Source organism: Labeo rohita, unplaced genomic scaffold, assembly GCF_022985175.1.
Source record: "Labeo rohita strain BAU-BD-2019 unplaced genomic scaffold, IGBB_LRoh.1.0 scaffold_995, whole genome shotgun sequence".
NCBI lineage: Eukaryota > Metazoa > Chordata > Actinopteri > Cypriniformes > Cyprinidae > Labeo > Labeo rohita.
Window position 1 is genome coordinate 14,056 of NW_026129959.1, and position 15,844 is coordinate 29,899.

Here is a 15,844-nt window from a genome sequence, read left to right on the forward strand (position 1 = left end):
GGTGAGTCCTCTCCATCTGGCCAGAGGAGAACTGGCCCCCGACTGAGCCTGGTTTCTCCCGAGGTTTTTTTCTCTATTTCTCACCGATGGAGTTTTGGTTCCTTGCCTCTGTCGCCTCTGGCTTGCTTAGTTGGGGACACTTTCTTTTCTTTTCATAAAATATTGTATTTTATTTTATTTTATTTGATTAACTACCTTTACCTGAAAATTGAGTGTTTATTGTTGCCCTTTTGCATTGTTGATGTACTATTTCCTATTTAATACTGTACAGCCGCCTTGTCACAATTCTGTATTGTTAAAGGCGGTATATAAATAAAGGTGACTTGACTTGACTTGATAAAAAGGTCCATTTCAAAGAAGCTACAATAGTCCCACCTCACTGGAAGACCTCAAATGTTACCAAAGCAAGAACAGAGTCCTTTGAAAAAGCATTTTAACTTCTAAAATAATCATTTCCAGTCACTTTGTTCACAAATGATGTTTCTGATACAATTTCTCTGTCAAACACAGGCCAAAATAAGAATTGATTATGCTAATCCAGCATACAGTGATGAACCCTACACTAAACAGTATGGAGAATGTGGAGCGGAGGGTCAGTACTTTCATTTCACCCCAATACCTCCTAAATGACACAGTAATCCAACTTTACGGATCAAGAGGTGAATGCTCTTTATCTTCCTTCAACAATTATTCATATATCATGAAACTGATATCAATTTAAAAGATCTATTAATGCAGTAATATGTTTGTTTTATTAGCAGTTTGGTTGTTTGTTTGCAGGAACGGTTTTTGGCTCATCTGAGATGGGGCGTGTATGAAGAAAACAATAAAGAAAAGCCATTCTACTACTCTAATCACCGTATTGAAGCTAGAAGGTTATAAACTCTTTAAAAAAATTCAAATGTCCTTTGAAATTACAAGTACCATTGATAAAATGCTTATCTTTAGGTGTAGCAAAAACATTAAAGGTCAGTTCTATGAGGTTACTGCTGGAGGATCTCTTCAACGGTGCCGCATTGATCCACAAACTTCTCTACCTACAGAAAAGTGCATGTTTTTTCCAAACAAAAATCTAAACACAGACAGCTCTTTAATGTTCCTGCCTGTAAGCACCAAGTACCACACATTTATTTCAGTAACTAGTACATTAACTTTTAACTTGGACCAAAGAGGTCAAAATCAGTTTTCTTCTATTTGCAATGTAATTTAGATCCCACAATTAATATCTACATCAATTTAATTGTTTAAGAGCTGCTTGATAAGTCACATTTGCAATATACTTTGGGATAAACAAATTAAAACTTACTTTGAGAACACAATTTAAAATAATGACTTTTTTTTTTTTTGTTAACCCTCCCTGGCTGGTTGTTCCTGTCCTTGTTATCATCATTATTAGTTAATCACCATCTCCTGTTTGTGTATCATTACCCACCCCTTATAAGTTGTTTGATTTCAATGCTTTGTGTCTGGTCTCATCATTGAATACATCTGTTCCTGTTCCCCTTTTGTGGATTTACCTGTGTGGATTATATTAAAGACTTTACATTGCACTTCATCGTCGTGTTGTGCCTTCCTCCTGACACATTGTGACAGAAGACTGGACCTTTAAAAAAGTTAGCAGCATGTTAACCCCGCATCTTTTGTTTGCGTTTTGTGTCAGTTTTTTTTTTTTTTTTTTTGTCATGGATGACTTGGCCGCCCTGTTCTCTTGCTGGAGCAGAGGGACCGCTCTTTCGAGGACCACACCACAGACTTTGTGTTTCTAGCCAATCTAACACACTACCTGGACAGCTGCCTCTGCTCGTTTTTCCAAGTTGCACTTAACACCACCACACAAGCGCAGCTGTCCAGAGAGGGTCCTTGAGAGAGCTTCGCCGCCTATCTTGAGTGGGTGCTGGTGTCCTGCAACTCTCCGCTGACCGTGGACTTCGCGGATGACGACACCAGCCCCGCTCTTGACCCAGCGCCCAGCCAACCGTCACAAACCCGAGCCCACCGCAGACGGAGAGCCAGAGCCCAGCACGACCGACGAGCCATCACCAAAAGGAGCGACAGTGCTGAGGATCGCCCGGAGCCAGAGCCTGTCACGTCCGACCAGGTGCGAGAGCCGGCTACATCGCACGCGACGGTGGAAGTTACAGTGGAGCATAAGGGTGCTGAAGAAAGCTTCATCCACTGCACCATTGCAGAGGTTGAGCAGAAACTGGATCTGGGACTGTGGTATTTTGAACAGGACTTGATCGATTTCAGTGAGGACATATATGCAGACATGCCCCCTCTTATTCCACCATCATCAGAACTGTCAGTTGATCCTGAACCCTCTGTCTGCCCTGATCTGTCTGCCTGCCTGGATTTCCCAACCACCCTCCCTCCCTTTTTGCCTCATCCACTCATCCCTGCCTCAGCCACGCTACCTCTGTCTCCTGACAGCCCCTCTGCTCACCCTCAGCCCACCATCTGTGCGGTGGTTTCGCTGCAGGTCTGCCAGTTTCCATCGGCGTCGTGGCTGGAGGATCCCTCATCTCAGCCCTGGACTCCACCTCGGCCCTCCAACCCAGCTGCTCCGCCCCGGCTCCTGTCTCCCTCGTCTCCACCGTCGCCCGTCAGCCCACCAGCTCCGCCTTGGTCGGTTGTCGACCCGCCATCACCTCAGAACTCCATTCCTCTTTCTGCGCCTCAACGCTCCCTCTCTCCAGCTCCACCTCAGTCCTCTATCGCTCCGGCTGTTGCCTGGACTCATCAGCTCTCTGTCTCCACCTTGGGCTCCACCTCGACTTGCTTCGCCGCTGCCGCCGCCAGTTGGCCCCCTGGACTCGTCAGCCTATCCTCCACCATGGCTCCTCCCTCCGTCGGCTCCACCGTGGTTCGCCATCTTGGCTGCAGCCTGCGTCTTGCCTAGCTCCTCCTGCTCTGGGTCCCTTCTGTCTCTACCCTGGCTCCTCCCTCCATCTGATCTGCCCTGGACTCTTCTGTCTCCTCCTTGGCTCCTTCCTCCGTCGTCACCACCCTGGACTTTGTTTTCTGACCTGGAGTCTGTCCTCCACCGGAACCACCACCAGCACGTAGTTTTGTTGCCATTCATTGTCGCCTCCATCCGTTCCTTTTGTTTTCTTCTACAGTGTGAGGCCGCACCTTCCGGGAGGGGGGAGTAGAGTCACACCCCCTTTGGACTGCTTATGTTGATTTCTCCCTCTTGTGCCCATATATGGTTGTTCCTGTCCTTGTTGTTGTTGTTGTTGTTGTCGTCGTCATTATTAGTTAATCACCGTCATCTGTTTGTGTATCATTAGCCACCCCTTATAAGTTGTTTGAGTTCAATGCTTTGTGTCCGGTCTCGTCAATGATGTGTGTTCTTGTTCCCCTTTTGTGGATTTACCTGTGTGGATTATATTAAAGACTTTACATTGCACTTTATCATCTTGTTGTGCCTTCCTCCTGATGTATTGTGACACTGGCCAGGTTGAATGGAGCTATAATCTGTCCTTGAGTGTTTGATGATATCTGCAATTAAGCAAGATATTATTATTATTATTATTATTTTTTTTTTTTTTCCAATTGAAAGTGGTGCACATTAGCTTTTAGCAAGAGTGCAGCTAATGCACTGACAGTAATGGCAGAACGCAAGGGTAAGTGATATCAACACACTTAACTCAGAGAATATCATACAACAACCGGTTCATTATCTAATGCAAAAATGTTTCATGATGAAAATAGGAGGAAAATTCATATATGCCAGTGATGAATTGACCTCCAACCAGTTAATGGATGCGTTCGCTTCACTTACATTGTCAGCTGGAGATTACCTAAAGGAGCCAGTTCAGGTTTGTCAAAGTTTCGCTCGTTGTCCATGATATATTATTCTGACAGTGTTATAGATATATGTATTTATTTGTTTTTTTATTTATATTATGTATTTATTTATTTATTATTTATTGTATCTGATTGAAGAACATCTGATTGGTTCAGTGGGACAGTATCAGTGGATCTGATCAGACTGTTGGGAACAAAACCAGCTTTGTAATAATTTATCAAATAAGATTTCCAAGCATTTACATATAGCCACCAAGTGGCTTAGTCTACACTCAGACAAATATGAGTCATGATGGATCACTGAAATCAGTCACTTTAAAATTTCCAGGAACTGCTGAGGTATGATATCAACAAGTTATTTATTTATCATAGTTCAGATCATAAACATGAAAAAATAAATACATAAAATATGTTCAACAACAGCTTAGGACTTAGAAAGAGTTTAGCTACACTTTTTTTACACTTAAAAAATACACATTTAGAAAGACCTTAATCTAAGCATTTACTTAATCTTTATTGCTTTTACTGTCTTGTGTTTGGTAGCCTGGAGATTGGAAGTACAGTATCCAAACTACAATACTTCAGGCTTTCACTATAACAGTAACGAGTCAAGCGGCACGAGCTGATGTTCCCCCTATCATTGTGTAGCACCTGGACCAATCAGACATAAAGTTATTTGTTACATTTAACAAATAATCTTTAAAACCAAGAACCCAGCTATATGCTGGAGTTTTGAAGACAACCCCCCAAAGCAACTAACACCCCAAAATGGCTTAGTTGCCAGGGTGACCATCTGATATCACAGGTTTTATTGCTCCAAGGAATGCAAACGGAGCACACATTTCTCTATAGTAAAAACACAATGCCTATAGAAATGGACTCTTTCCTATTCATTCACAGACAAACCTTTCTTTGACCTTCCTATCACACATAGCCCAGGTCATTGTGTACAGTATTACTGAATTGTATTTTAATTTTGTCTGTGTATTTGTCTTTCTACTGTTTTATGCATGCGTTATGATGGATGACTAGTTGTATAAACCACCTATGTCATGTTTGGTTTCTTTGAATTCGTATTTTGATGATCTAAAAGATGGTGTAAATTAGATGTTGATACCTATGCAACATATTAGTGTTTTAAGAAACCTTAGTAGTTTTTGCATCAACACCCAATCGAATTACATATGCAAAATACCATGCTCACAGACAAAGAGTCGTAAACTTTCCCTCCAAAGGTGAAAGTTACCATTGGTTCATGGACCTCCTGGAGGTACAGCCTCCAGAGAGTTTAAAGGCATCGACCCCTCTCTCTTCTTTCTCTCTCTTCACTGTCTTCTTCGTCTGCAACGTCTTACAATTGCTGCCCGTGTGGAGGAACCCACGGGGAGCCTGAGCCGGCACAGGGCGTGCCTGGTGGGCCCGACAGGCCCGACAGGCCTAACACTGGCTCTCGACCACAAAGAGCCAGACACTTCCACTCAACTCCTGAATTCATCTTCATGACTCGCCTCAGTCAGTCAGTGGTTCTTTTAGAACCTAAGAAGATGAGCTAGAACTCTTCAGGACTTCTCTAAGCACGCGCCAGGCCTTGCGGCCTTGTCTTTCCATTCCCCAAGGATCACAGGACTTCAGCTGGGTCCCTCTCAGCTCTTGGTTCTTCTTCACTTTCACATGGGAAGAAACTCCCAGTTACCATCGAGTCAGAACATCTTTGGAATTCATCCCTCTTCAGACCCGGAAGAACGTGATTGCAATTCCAAAACCACCACTGCTCCAAACCATCAAGACTTTCAGAGACTGCATTTGGACACTTGTTCGACGACCAAGGTCCAAGTATCGTACATTTAATTAAACAAACAGAGGTTTAGTATAAGCTGTAGACAGCACTGATGGTTTCACTCAGGTGGCTAACTGACTCTTTCATAGCTTCATTTCCTTGTCTCTCTCTAACTGCTTCTCACTGACCCTTCCCCCCATGTATGAGTGACTTCATGTTTGTTTGTTTAGGTTAGTTATGTGTTAGTTCTTTGTTAATAAAACTCTTGTGCACAAATTACATGAGCGTTGATTCTGATTTTGCCTTGCGAATTAATGTCCCTTTACGATTCCGATTCGAGCTACGTGCTCTAATGAAATGGTACTTTAAGAAAGTTATTTTCTGTGGCCAAGAAAATGTCATTTCTTAGAGTTGATTTTACAAGTATACTGAATGTTCGCTGGGCGAACAGATTAGTTGATGGAAAATTAATTCTGCTACAGTTACTACTGGCAGCTGATATAAATAATTGTAATTAATCATAATTAATTGTAATTATTTATATACATTTCCCCTTTGAGCTAAATCGCGACAATTGTCAAAACACACATGAACCAGCAGTTCAGTGATGGCGCTAAACCCATGATAGTGTTTGCTGAGGTTAGTCAGAATTACAGGCCTGTCATAAATACTTAAGTGTGGGCTACTCTGGAGTCGGAAAATGTAAGCTTGAAAGTAAGAGTCAAAAATCAAGATGGACAAAACAGATTTGCTGTCCCAAAAAAAGAGTGGCGCCCCATACGTACCTGGATATGTGGTAGACAGTAAACCCTGAGATCAATATCAGTCTTTGATGACTTTGCACAGTGTCCCAGATGAACCCATTTTGTCAAGTGAAGTGAACATCAACAAATTCAGAACAGAATGAATCAGTGTTTTGAACAAATTGTTTGAGTGAATGATTCAGTGACTCACTCATAAAGACACTTGTATCAACAACATAAAGAGTCACTGAATTAACCCTTAAATGCATGACCATTTCACCAATCACTTTTACATATTCGGGCCTTTGCGACCCGGACCTACAGTGTATATCCAGCACAGATGGATCTCTGCAATAGCAAAAAACTCTCTTGATATTTCAAGAACAATTACAGAAGAATAAAGTAAAGCATATTTCCTCACTTTTTGAAACTTGGAAGAGTTCAATTTGAGCAGATGACTTTACCATCGCACACTTCCACAGTACATTCAACCATAATCGCGTATCTGTTTCAATGACTTCACAATCATTATTTTGATCGCTGGTGTTATGGATGGAAGGAAGCGAGGAGCAGGCGGATCCATATGTAAGCGTTTATTGACATTAGACAGAAACAAGGTCATAGGCAGGCTGGGTCGAACACTGTCAAACAGGTATACAGACAGAAAGACACAAGAGCATTCCGTAACACAGGCAAGGGTCGATCAACAGCAAATGTAATCCAAGGGCCGAGGCAAACGGGTTATCCAAATAGGCAGGCTTGAGCCCATACGAGGGGCGAACAGAGTCTGTGATGATGAGACAAAGGGTAAATCCATGACGAGCAGGAATCAACAAGGCTAGGGTCGAGACACGAATTACAAAACTAGATAACAAAGACTAACTAGAACGTAGAACCTAGGAAGAAGCTGCGTAAAGCAGCTAACACAGGACGAATGCTAAACGCTGTACAATACTCGGCCCAGAATAGTGGGAAGGGCCTCGTATTTATGCTGTTCGTGATTGGCTGCAGCAGTGAGCGCGGGTGAAGCATGGGAAGATAGTCCAGGGTGTAGTGCAACAGTCTGTGTAATGGCAAGGTGACCTCTGGTGAGGAGTGGAATAAAGATCAGGACCAGACTCGTGACGGCTGGCAGCTTATTCATCACATCCACCATCAAATGACAGTGACATTTATATTTTATTGCATACAGTAATTGCTCTGCAGTAAAGCCATTTAAACCAATTTAAATTTATGATTTTTTTCTTGTTTTATTGTTCATAATGAATAGATTGAGGAATACTAAGAAAGCTGTTGTCAAACTTTAAAAAATAAAAGAGGGAGAGGGCACTAAATGACGTCCCGGGTCGCTAAAGACCCGAGGTATGCATTTAAGGGTTAATGGGACTAAATGTTTTATGAATGGCAATATAATTAGCTATAAAGCTGTTTACAGAAAACAATTCAGACAGAAACAAGCAGATTTAAGTGGTTCTCAAACATTTCCTTAACCAGATCATGGAGATGTATTCAAATGGTTCCTCTAATTTCAGGTGAAGTGCAGCTGAACCCTCCAAAGCCTACAGTTTCTGAGGAACCACTTGAGGTTGGAAGCTTCACCAGAGCAGTCACTGGAGAGAGTTTTGTGGTGACTCTTTCATGCATTCCACCAAATTTCCCTTCTGACAGAATCACAGATCTGAGTGCTGAGATCCAGGAGGACACTGTGCTTCTCACCTGGACAGCTCCTGGTGAGGACATTGACCAAGGGACAGGTAACGCATACAATTACTATAACAGTATTTTTCAGTTTTTTAACACATTTTATTTTTTTCACTGACAAAATAGAAGTTGTTTTAAAGTTCATTGTGAAATCATGAAATAATGTATCTTTAATTGTCTTGCATGTTTCTTTCCCTTTAAGTTAAATCCTACGAAATCAGGTGGAGTGCTGACCTTGATATGTTTCGAGACAGCTTCACCAATGGCCATGCAGTCAACACAGGCTCAGTGGGCCTTTTGGGGACATGTCTTACGTTGAAGTGGACTGGTCACGCATCAACATTTGTTTCTGTTGTTCATGCAGACCTACACTCTCGGTAATGTGCGGTCTGTTGTGGTTGTTGTTCATAGTTGTTTGTCGTTCCTTTCTCTTGTTTTCCTCTATGCCCTTCAACAGACGTCAATGCTTTTATTTATTTTGCCTTTCTTTTAAAAGAACTATGCATCTAGGTGGATTGGTATCTAGGATACATACTAATGTTTACATGTCACTAGAAATATGGCAATGATTTTGTTTCTCTTCAGTTAGAATCATGGTATTGCGTGCACACAATGCATGTTCTGAATATTTTATCATTGAATGTGAATGGCCTAAATTCTCCTGTTAAATGTACCCGTATATTAGAATATTTGCACCGTAAATCGATCTCCTGTGCCCTGATACAAGAGTCTCATTTAAAACAATGTGATGTGGCACGTTTTTCAAAATAAGTGTTACAAACTGGCAGCCTTCTCTTGTACTCATAATAAAACTAAGGGGGTGCTCATCTTAGTCCATAGGAAATTACAGTTAACTATTAAACATACTGGGAATGATGAGGAAGGTAGGTTTGTTTTTATACGCTGCAAAATACATAATACAGATTAGCATTGGTTTCCATTTATGGCCCGAATGAGGCAGACAGTGCATTTTTTACAAATATTTCCAATATATTACTTGAGCAGACTGATTGTCCTTTAGTGATGGATGTTGATTTTAATGCTGTTTTAAATCCTGCACTGGATAAATCTCACCATGATACTACAGCTAACACATCCTCTAAGCTATTGAATAAATTTATCACGGAACTTAATGTGATCGATCTTTGGAGAATCCAAAATACTACATCTAAGGACTTCACTTTTTTCTTCTAATAGACATAAGACCTTCTCTAGGATAGATTACATATTTCTCAGTCCATCTCTAATTTCATCTAACTCTTGCATCTCTATATTACCAATTTTATTGACTGATCATTCTGCAGTATTATGTATTGTTCACATTTCCAACATCATTACTAAATAATCAGTCATTCATTAATTTGCTAAAAGATCATATAAAGGAGTTTCTCAAAAGGAATATATCTTGTGATGTAGACCCTTAAATATTGTGGGAAACGACGAAGTGTGTAATACGAGGATTTTGTATATCTTTTTCTTCTGCTCTAGCCACAGCAAGAACCCACCAATTTACACAATTAGAAAACAAGATCCAATTATTACAAAATTTACAAAAACTAAATTTTTTTGATCAACAAGCAACACAATTGTCCTCCTTGAAAGAGGAATATGATTTACTTTCACAATCAAAGGCAGAGTTTATTTTACATAGGACGAGGCAAAAATACTATTTTGAATCGGAGAGACCTAGCCACTTATTTGCTCTCAGGTTAAGAGAATGTGAGTCTAGGGCATCAGTGCAATAAAATCTTCGGATGACCAGGTAACCACAAATCCTATAACAATTAACAACATATTTAAAGGGTTTTACACAAATCTATACAAAACAGAAACTGATTTTGATGAGTCAGTTTGTAAAGAATACTTAGATACATTAGAACTGCCTCGGATCACACAATTGGATAAAGACTCTTTAGAGGCCCCGTTAAGCTTGGAGGAGATCTATGAAGCACTAAAAAGACTTCAGAAGGGCAAGTCAGGAGGCCTAGATGGCCTCCCTCCTGAATTATATTTAGAAATATGGGATATGGTAGGGACTCATTTAATTTTGCAATTGAGTATGGTACATTTTATAGAGAAAAAACATCTTTGATATCATTGCTTCTTAAAAAGGGTGAAGATTCGTTAGATTTCTCCAGTTATAGACCAGTATCACTCATCCCATGCAATCTAAAAGTTTATGCTAAAACTCTTGCCTCTCACATGGAGAAGGTAATCAAAGGACGTCATGCGGCCGATAATATTCGGCGACTGTTTCATGTACTTGATTTTGCAGACTCTCTACCGAGTCCTTGTGTGTTTTTTTCAATAGATGCAGAAAAAGCCTTTGATAGACTAGAGTGGAACTATATGTGGGCAGTTCTGCAATGTTTTGGTTTTGGTGAACATTACATTTCTATGATCAAGACACTTTACCATTCACCTGAGGCATCAGTTTTATCTGGTAATATTTTTCCCCCCCGTTCCCTTTACAGCGTGGAACAAGGCAGGGATGTCCACTTTCCCCTTTATTGTTTTGTTTATGCCTTGAACCACTAGCACAAGCTATTAGGAACTCTGATGTTCCACCGATTAAGATTCAGGACCATAGTCATATTATTTTGTTGTACGCTGATGACATTATCTTATATTTGGATCGTTTTGATGTGTCAGTAACCAGGATAATTAAGGAATTTGATCACTTTAGTAGTTTATCGGGGTACAAGATAAACTGGACCAAATCAGCTTTAATAAACAGTGTTAAAGTTAACTCTCCTATCCCCTCATTCATTCCTATTAAAGATTCTTTCATCTGTTTGGGTATTACCATATGTAAAGACATTAATAAAATTACCAGAAATAATTTTAATAACATTTTAGTCAAGATTAAAAGTGATACTCAAAGATGGAATAATCTCAAAGTTTCTCTTCAAGGAAAAATCTTCACCGTCAAAATGAATTTATTACCTCGGCTTAACGTTCTTTTCTTCGATGCTGCCGCTTTCTCCTCCTTCAGGTTACTTTAAGGAGATCAATACCATACTTTCCCAGTTTATCTGGAATGGTAAACATCCCAGAATAAAACTTGTAACATTGCAGCGTTCGATACGTTTAGGAGGATTGGCTGTGCCAAATTTTGAATTATATTACTTGTCGTTCCAACTTAAGGCTCTTCATATTTGAGTTGATCCTCAATCTAAAGTTTCATGGAGAGTAATAGAAGCCGACAAGGTTAAACCACATAGGCTCCAAGATATTTTATTTGCTGGCATAGGAAATAAAAGTGATAAATACAAATTTGGCCCGATTGTGGCCAATTCTATTAGGATCTGGAAAAGGGTGGAACGTCTGATGGGAGGGACCTTTCAAATTGTGTAACAACACACCTTTATGGCATAACTTTAATTTCTTATGTGAAAATCTGCCATTTGTCCAGCCCTCTTGGTCTACATTGGGCATAAACACATGCGGTGACTTGTATGATAATCAGGGACTCTGCTCATTTCAAGAACTAAGAACTAAGTTTTGTTTACCAACATCATCATATTTTGTCTTCTTTCAGCTACATTCTGCTCTCAAAGCCTATGGGCATCCCCTATTTCCTCTCATCCTATGTGGAACTGGATCACACCACCCTCTGGTTGGCTCTCTGTTTCTTTAATATATAGTAAACTTAATGATCACACTGCAAAGCCTCTTCCTATTAAACTTATCTGGAATCGTGAACTAACGGATTTTGACTTATCAGTTGACTGGGACAGGGTGTGGTCCAATGTAATCTTAACTTCTAAAAACTTGGCTCAATGTCTTATCCATTTCAAAGTCATCCATAGAGCATACATAACTCCTTATAAGAGGTTTAAAATGAAGCTGCAGTTGAACTACAACTGTCATATCTGTAACACTGTATCTTCAGGTACTTTTCTCCACATGTTTTGGGAATGTCCAATTATTGTCAACCTATGGTCTCATGTGAATTCTGTTTTGTCAGAATTCACATGACTTTTTGTCCAATATCTTGGACAAAAAGTTCCAAGATATATAGGTCAAGATTCCATTTTATAGTTGTTTTCAAGTACTGTGTTTTAACTTTAGTAATGCACACACATTCAACCTGTGATGGTGGCGAGACAAAAAAACACTGAACACTGTTTTACATTCGCTCTTTGAGCCCATATCAATATGCTCCAACAGGACATACAGGCCTGCTCTTAACAGTGTAGTTACTAAGTAAACCAATTAAGAGTTAGCCTTACATTTTTAGCCTACATTGTGTAGCTACAGACCAGTCAGAGTTCCCATGATAAGTGGGCACATAAGCGTCACAACTGGACCATGGAGCAGTGGAAGAGGGTTGCCTTGTCTGATAAATTGTGTTCTCTTTTAGATCAGGTGGATGCTCCATGTGCATCATTTACCTAGAGAAGAGCTGGCAGCAGATGCACTATGGGAAGAAGGCTGGCTGGCAGAAGCAGTGTTATGCACTGGTCAATGTTCTGCTAGGAAACCATTCATACCACCTACCTAAAGATTGCTGCAGGCCATGTAAACCCCTTCATTTAAACAGTGTTTTCTGATCCCTTTCTCTTGCAGCAGGATAAAGCACCTTGCCACATTGCAAAACATTGTTCAGGAACCATTTGAGAAACATGAGAAAAGGCACTTTTGCACCACATAGTTCCAGCATGGTGAAGAACCAATTTCCTGTTTTCCTGGTTGCATTCACACTGACAGCAGGAACTCTGAAACAGCCGACAGCAATACTTAGGCAGGGGGGTTTAATATTGTGGCTGATCAGTGCATGTACATCTTATGTTTCAAATGGACAACTGACCCTGCATGACATTAAACCACATACCCACTTATCACTGATCAGGACGTTAAAAGTTCCAGGAACTGCACAAGTATGTGCTCAACATACTCAAGATTTCGCTAACTTTCCTAAAACGTTTCATGAATTATTCATTTAATAATATTAGCATGTGTTTGGTAGCCTGGGGACTGGACATATGCTAACAATTTGCTAATATGCTTACAAAAACAAAATTTCAATATTTTTGCAGAATGTAAAATCTTACAGATCATTAAGATAGACTTACATTGTGTTTATCATGTAGGAAACTGTGGACTAAGTATAATTTCCTAATTATTCAGTTTGGATTTAGCCCCAGACCAGAGTCGAGAAATGGCTCTAGCCCCAGACCAGAGTAGAGAGAGAGACTCTGTTCCCACGTTAAGCCTGGAGAGGGCTCCTGTTCCCATGTTTGGCCCAAAGAGGGCTCCTGTTCCCAGGACCAGCCCAGAGAGGGCTCCTGATCTCACGTTCAGCCCAGAGAGGGCTTCTGATCCCAAGCCAAGTCGAGAAAGTGACTATATTTCCAAGCACAGCCCAGAGAGGGCTCCAGTTCCCAAGTCCAGTCCGAAGAGGGCTCTAGTTCCCAAGTCCAGCCCAGAGAGGGCTACAGTTTCCAAGTCCAGCCAAGGGTTGAAGCCAAGGCCACGGGAGCTGTTCTGCCATGGCTCCCTGTGCTACCTGCTCCGCCATGGCTCCCCCGAGCTCCCTGCTCCACCATGGCTCCCTGGACTACCTGCTCCGCCATGGCTTCCCGAGCTCCCTGCTCCGCCATGGCTTCCAGAACTCAATGCTCCGCCATGGCTCTCTGGACTGCCTGCTCCGCCATGTAAATTTAGAGCAAATTTTTGGGGTGAACTATTCCTTTAATATGTACTTAATGACTATGCAATATAAACAGAGAGGACTGCATATTCATGTAAAACAGGAATAAAATTATTAGTGCAGTAAACTTTCTGCTCTATTACACTGTGATGACATGTCGTTTCCTGATTATTTCCTGAAAGAAATTTGATTGAAATTCATCAGTCCATGCCAGTAAAGGATTTTTCTTATCTATGACCTTATTCATTAAAGTTAAATTTTGACTTGACATTGTTCAAAACAGGGTTCGGGAGTTACTGTTCATCTAAACTCAGAAGCTATGGACTCACGAACGGTGTTTGTCTTATTATGGATGTTGTTGTTGTCTACCTCCATTGGAATCAAACTAGATGGAAATGGTTATGTTGATGTTGTCATTGCAATCAGTTCCAGAGTACCACAGGATGACACGCTTATTTATAAAATCAAGGTGAATATGTACTCTTTTTTTGTCTGTTTAACAAACTTTATGTAATTTAATGGTTTAAGGGATTTTTGAAGAAGAACAAGATTTACAGTATAAGTTAAAGTATAATTAAATTTCAAATTACAGCTTCTCCGCATTTGGCTCCCAAACTCTGGAACAGCCTTCCTGCTAACGTTCGGAGTTCAGACACACTCTCTCTGTTTAAATCTAGATTAAAGACGCATCTCTTTAGCCAAGCATTCAAATAGTGCATCTCATAATCTTGTACTACAGTTATATCTGATCAAATGCACATTATTATTCTTTAGCTTGGGTTAAAGAAATCATTTTTGCTTGGTTGAACCAATATAGCTATGCTAATTATGTTTCTGTTTGTTACTCTGTTTTAGGAATTACGCAAGCTTCAGTCTGGATCCAGAACACCTAAGAAGAGATGATGCCAAACTCTCAGAGGATCTCAGATGATACCAAGCCTGAAACAACATACTGCACTACCGAATTTTGCTATAAGTTTGATTGCAACATATGATTCATTACTGTTAACAGTGTTAATTGTCTGTTTAATTATGTCATTAACTGATTTTACCATACATCTCTGCCATATGTACGTGAAGTTGACATAGTCACCACTAGTAAGCTACTACTAAATATGTTGTAGAAACTTTAATTTTCTGTAAAGCTGCTTTGCAACTATTTGTATTGTGAAAAGTGTTATACAAGTAAGCTTGAATTTAATTTAATTACAACATATTGAAGATTAGCAGGCTGTCGATTCATTAAATGATAAGCCGTTTTCTCTAAAAAGTTGTTTACTCAGTGTAGTACAGCCTTTCCTCCATTGATACTCATTTAAAAAAAAAAAAAAAAGCCTCTGGTCTCCTTTCCCATGTACTGCCAGACCGGAAGCGTTAGCTTTAGCCGTTACGCTTTTATGGTTAATGGTTGCAGGCTTGCCATCTAGTGGCTTTGCTAAGAAAGCTACAGGCAGGTGACTTTTGCAGGGCTTCAGCTTTCCAGGACCGGAGTTCGCCACCCCTGAAATAGAGTCTAGAAAAATTAAAATGGAATTTAGGAAAAAATAAAACAACTATTTCATTGAGCCCTATTTATTTCATTTTTGTCTTTGTTTTATTGTAATTGTGCTTTAGTTTGTTACTTGCATCTATGTTCTTATTATTAATAACAAAGATAAAATAACAAAAAAATTACATGTAAAGAGAGAGTAAAGAGAGATGCAAAACCAGCTAAAAGCCATCTTGGTCAAAAATGAGATAATGATACTGAGTGAATGCTCTCAACACATATTATACATCCATCAAATACTTTTTCTTTAAACTCACTAAAATACCAGCCTCAGCCCAATCAGAAGTACCGGTACTTACATAGAAACCTATACATCTGAGCCTGATAAAAATGCATTTTTTAAAGAAAGACGTCAGATGGATTTATCTGGTTTTGCATCTGATCTCTTCATGTCATGATATAAACTGTTATTGTGAAATATAATTTCTATATCATGAAATAGGATTTGGCTTTATCCTTTAAGCCTTTAAGTTCACCAAAATCCTGTGTAGTGGCACTGGCATGTGATTATTTATTTATTTATTTTAAATGGGGAAGAAATGCTTTGTTTTAACAGATAAAATAACTATGATCTCCATTTGAAATTATCTGTTATTCAATTACTTTTC

The 15,844-nt window shown here is 40.0% G+C and overlaps 1 pseudogene; it reads left to right on the forward strand.

Moving 5' to 3' along the window:
• The first annotated feature begins 332 nt into the window (after positions 1 to 332).
• LOC127162641 (calcium-activated chloride channel regulator 3A-1-like) lies at positions 333 to 12,654 on the forward strand (annotated as a pseudogene).
• The last annotated feature ends 3,190 nt before the right edge of the window (positions 12,655 to 15,844 follow it).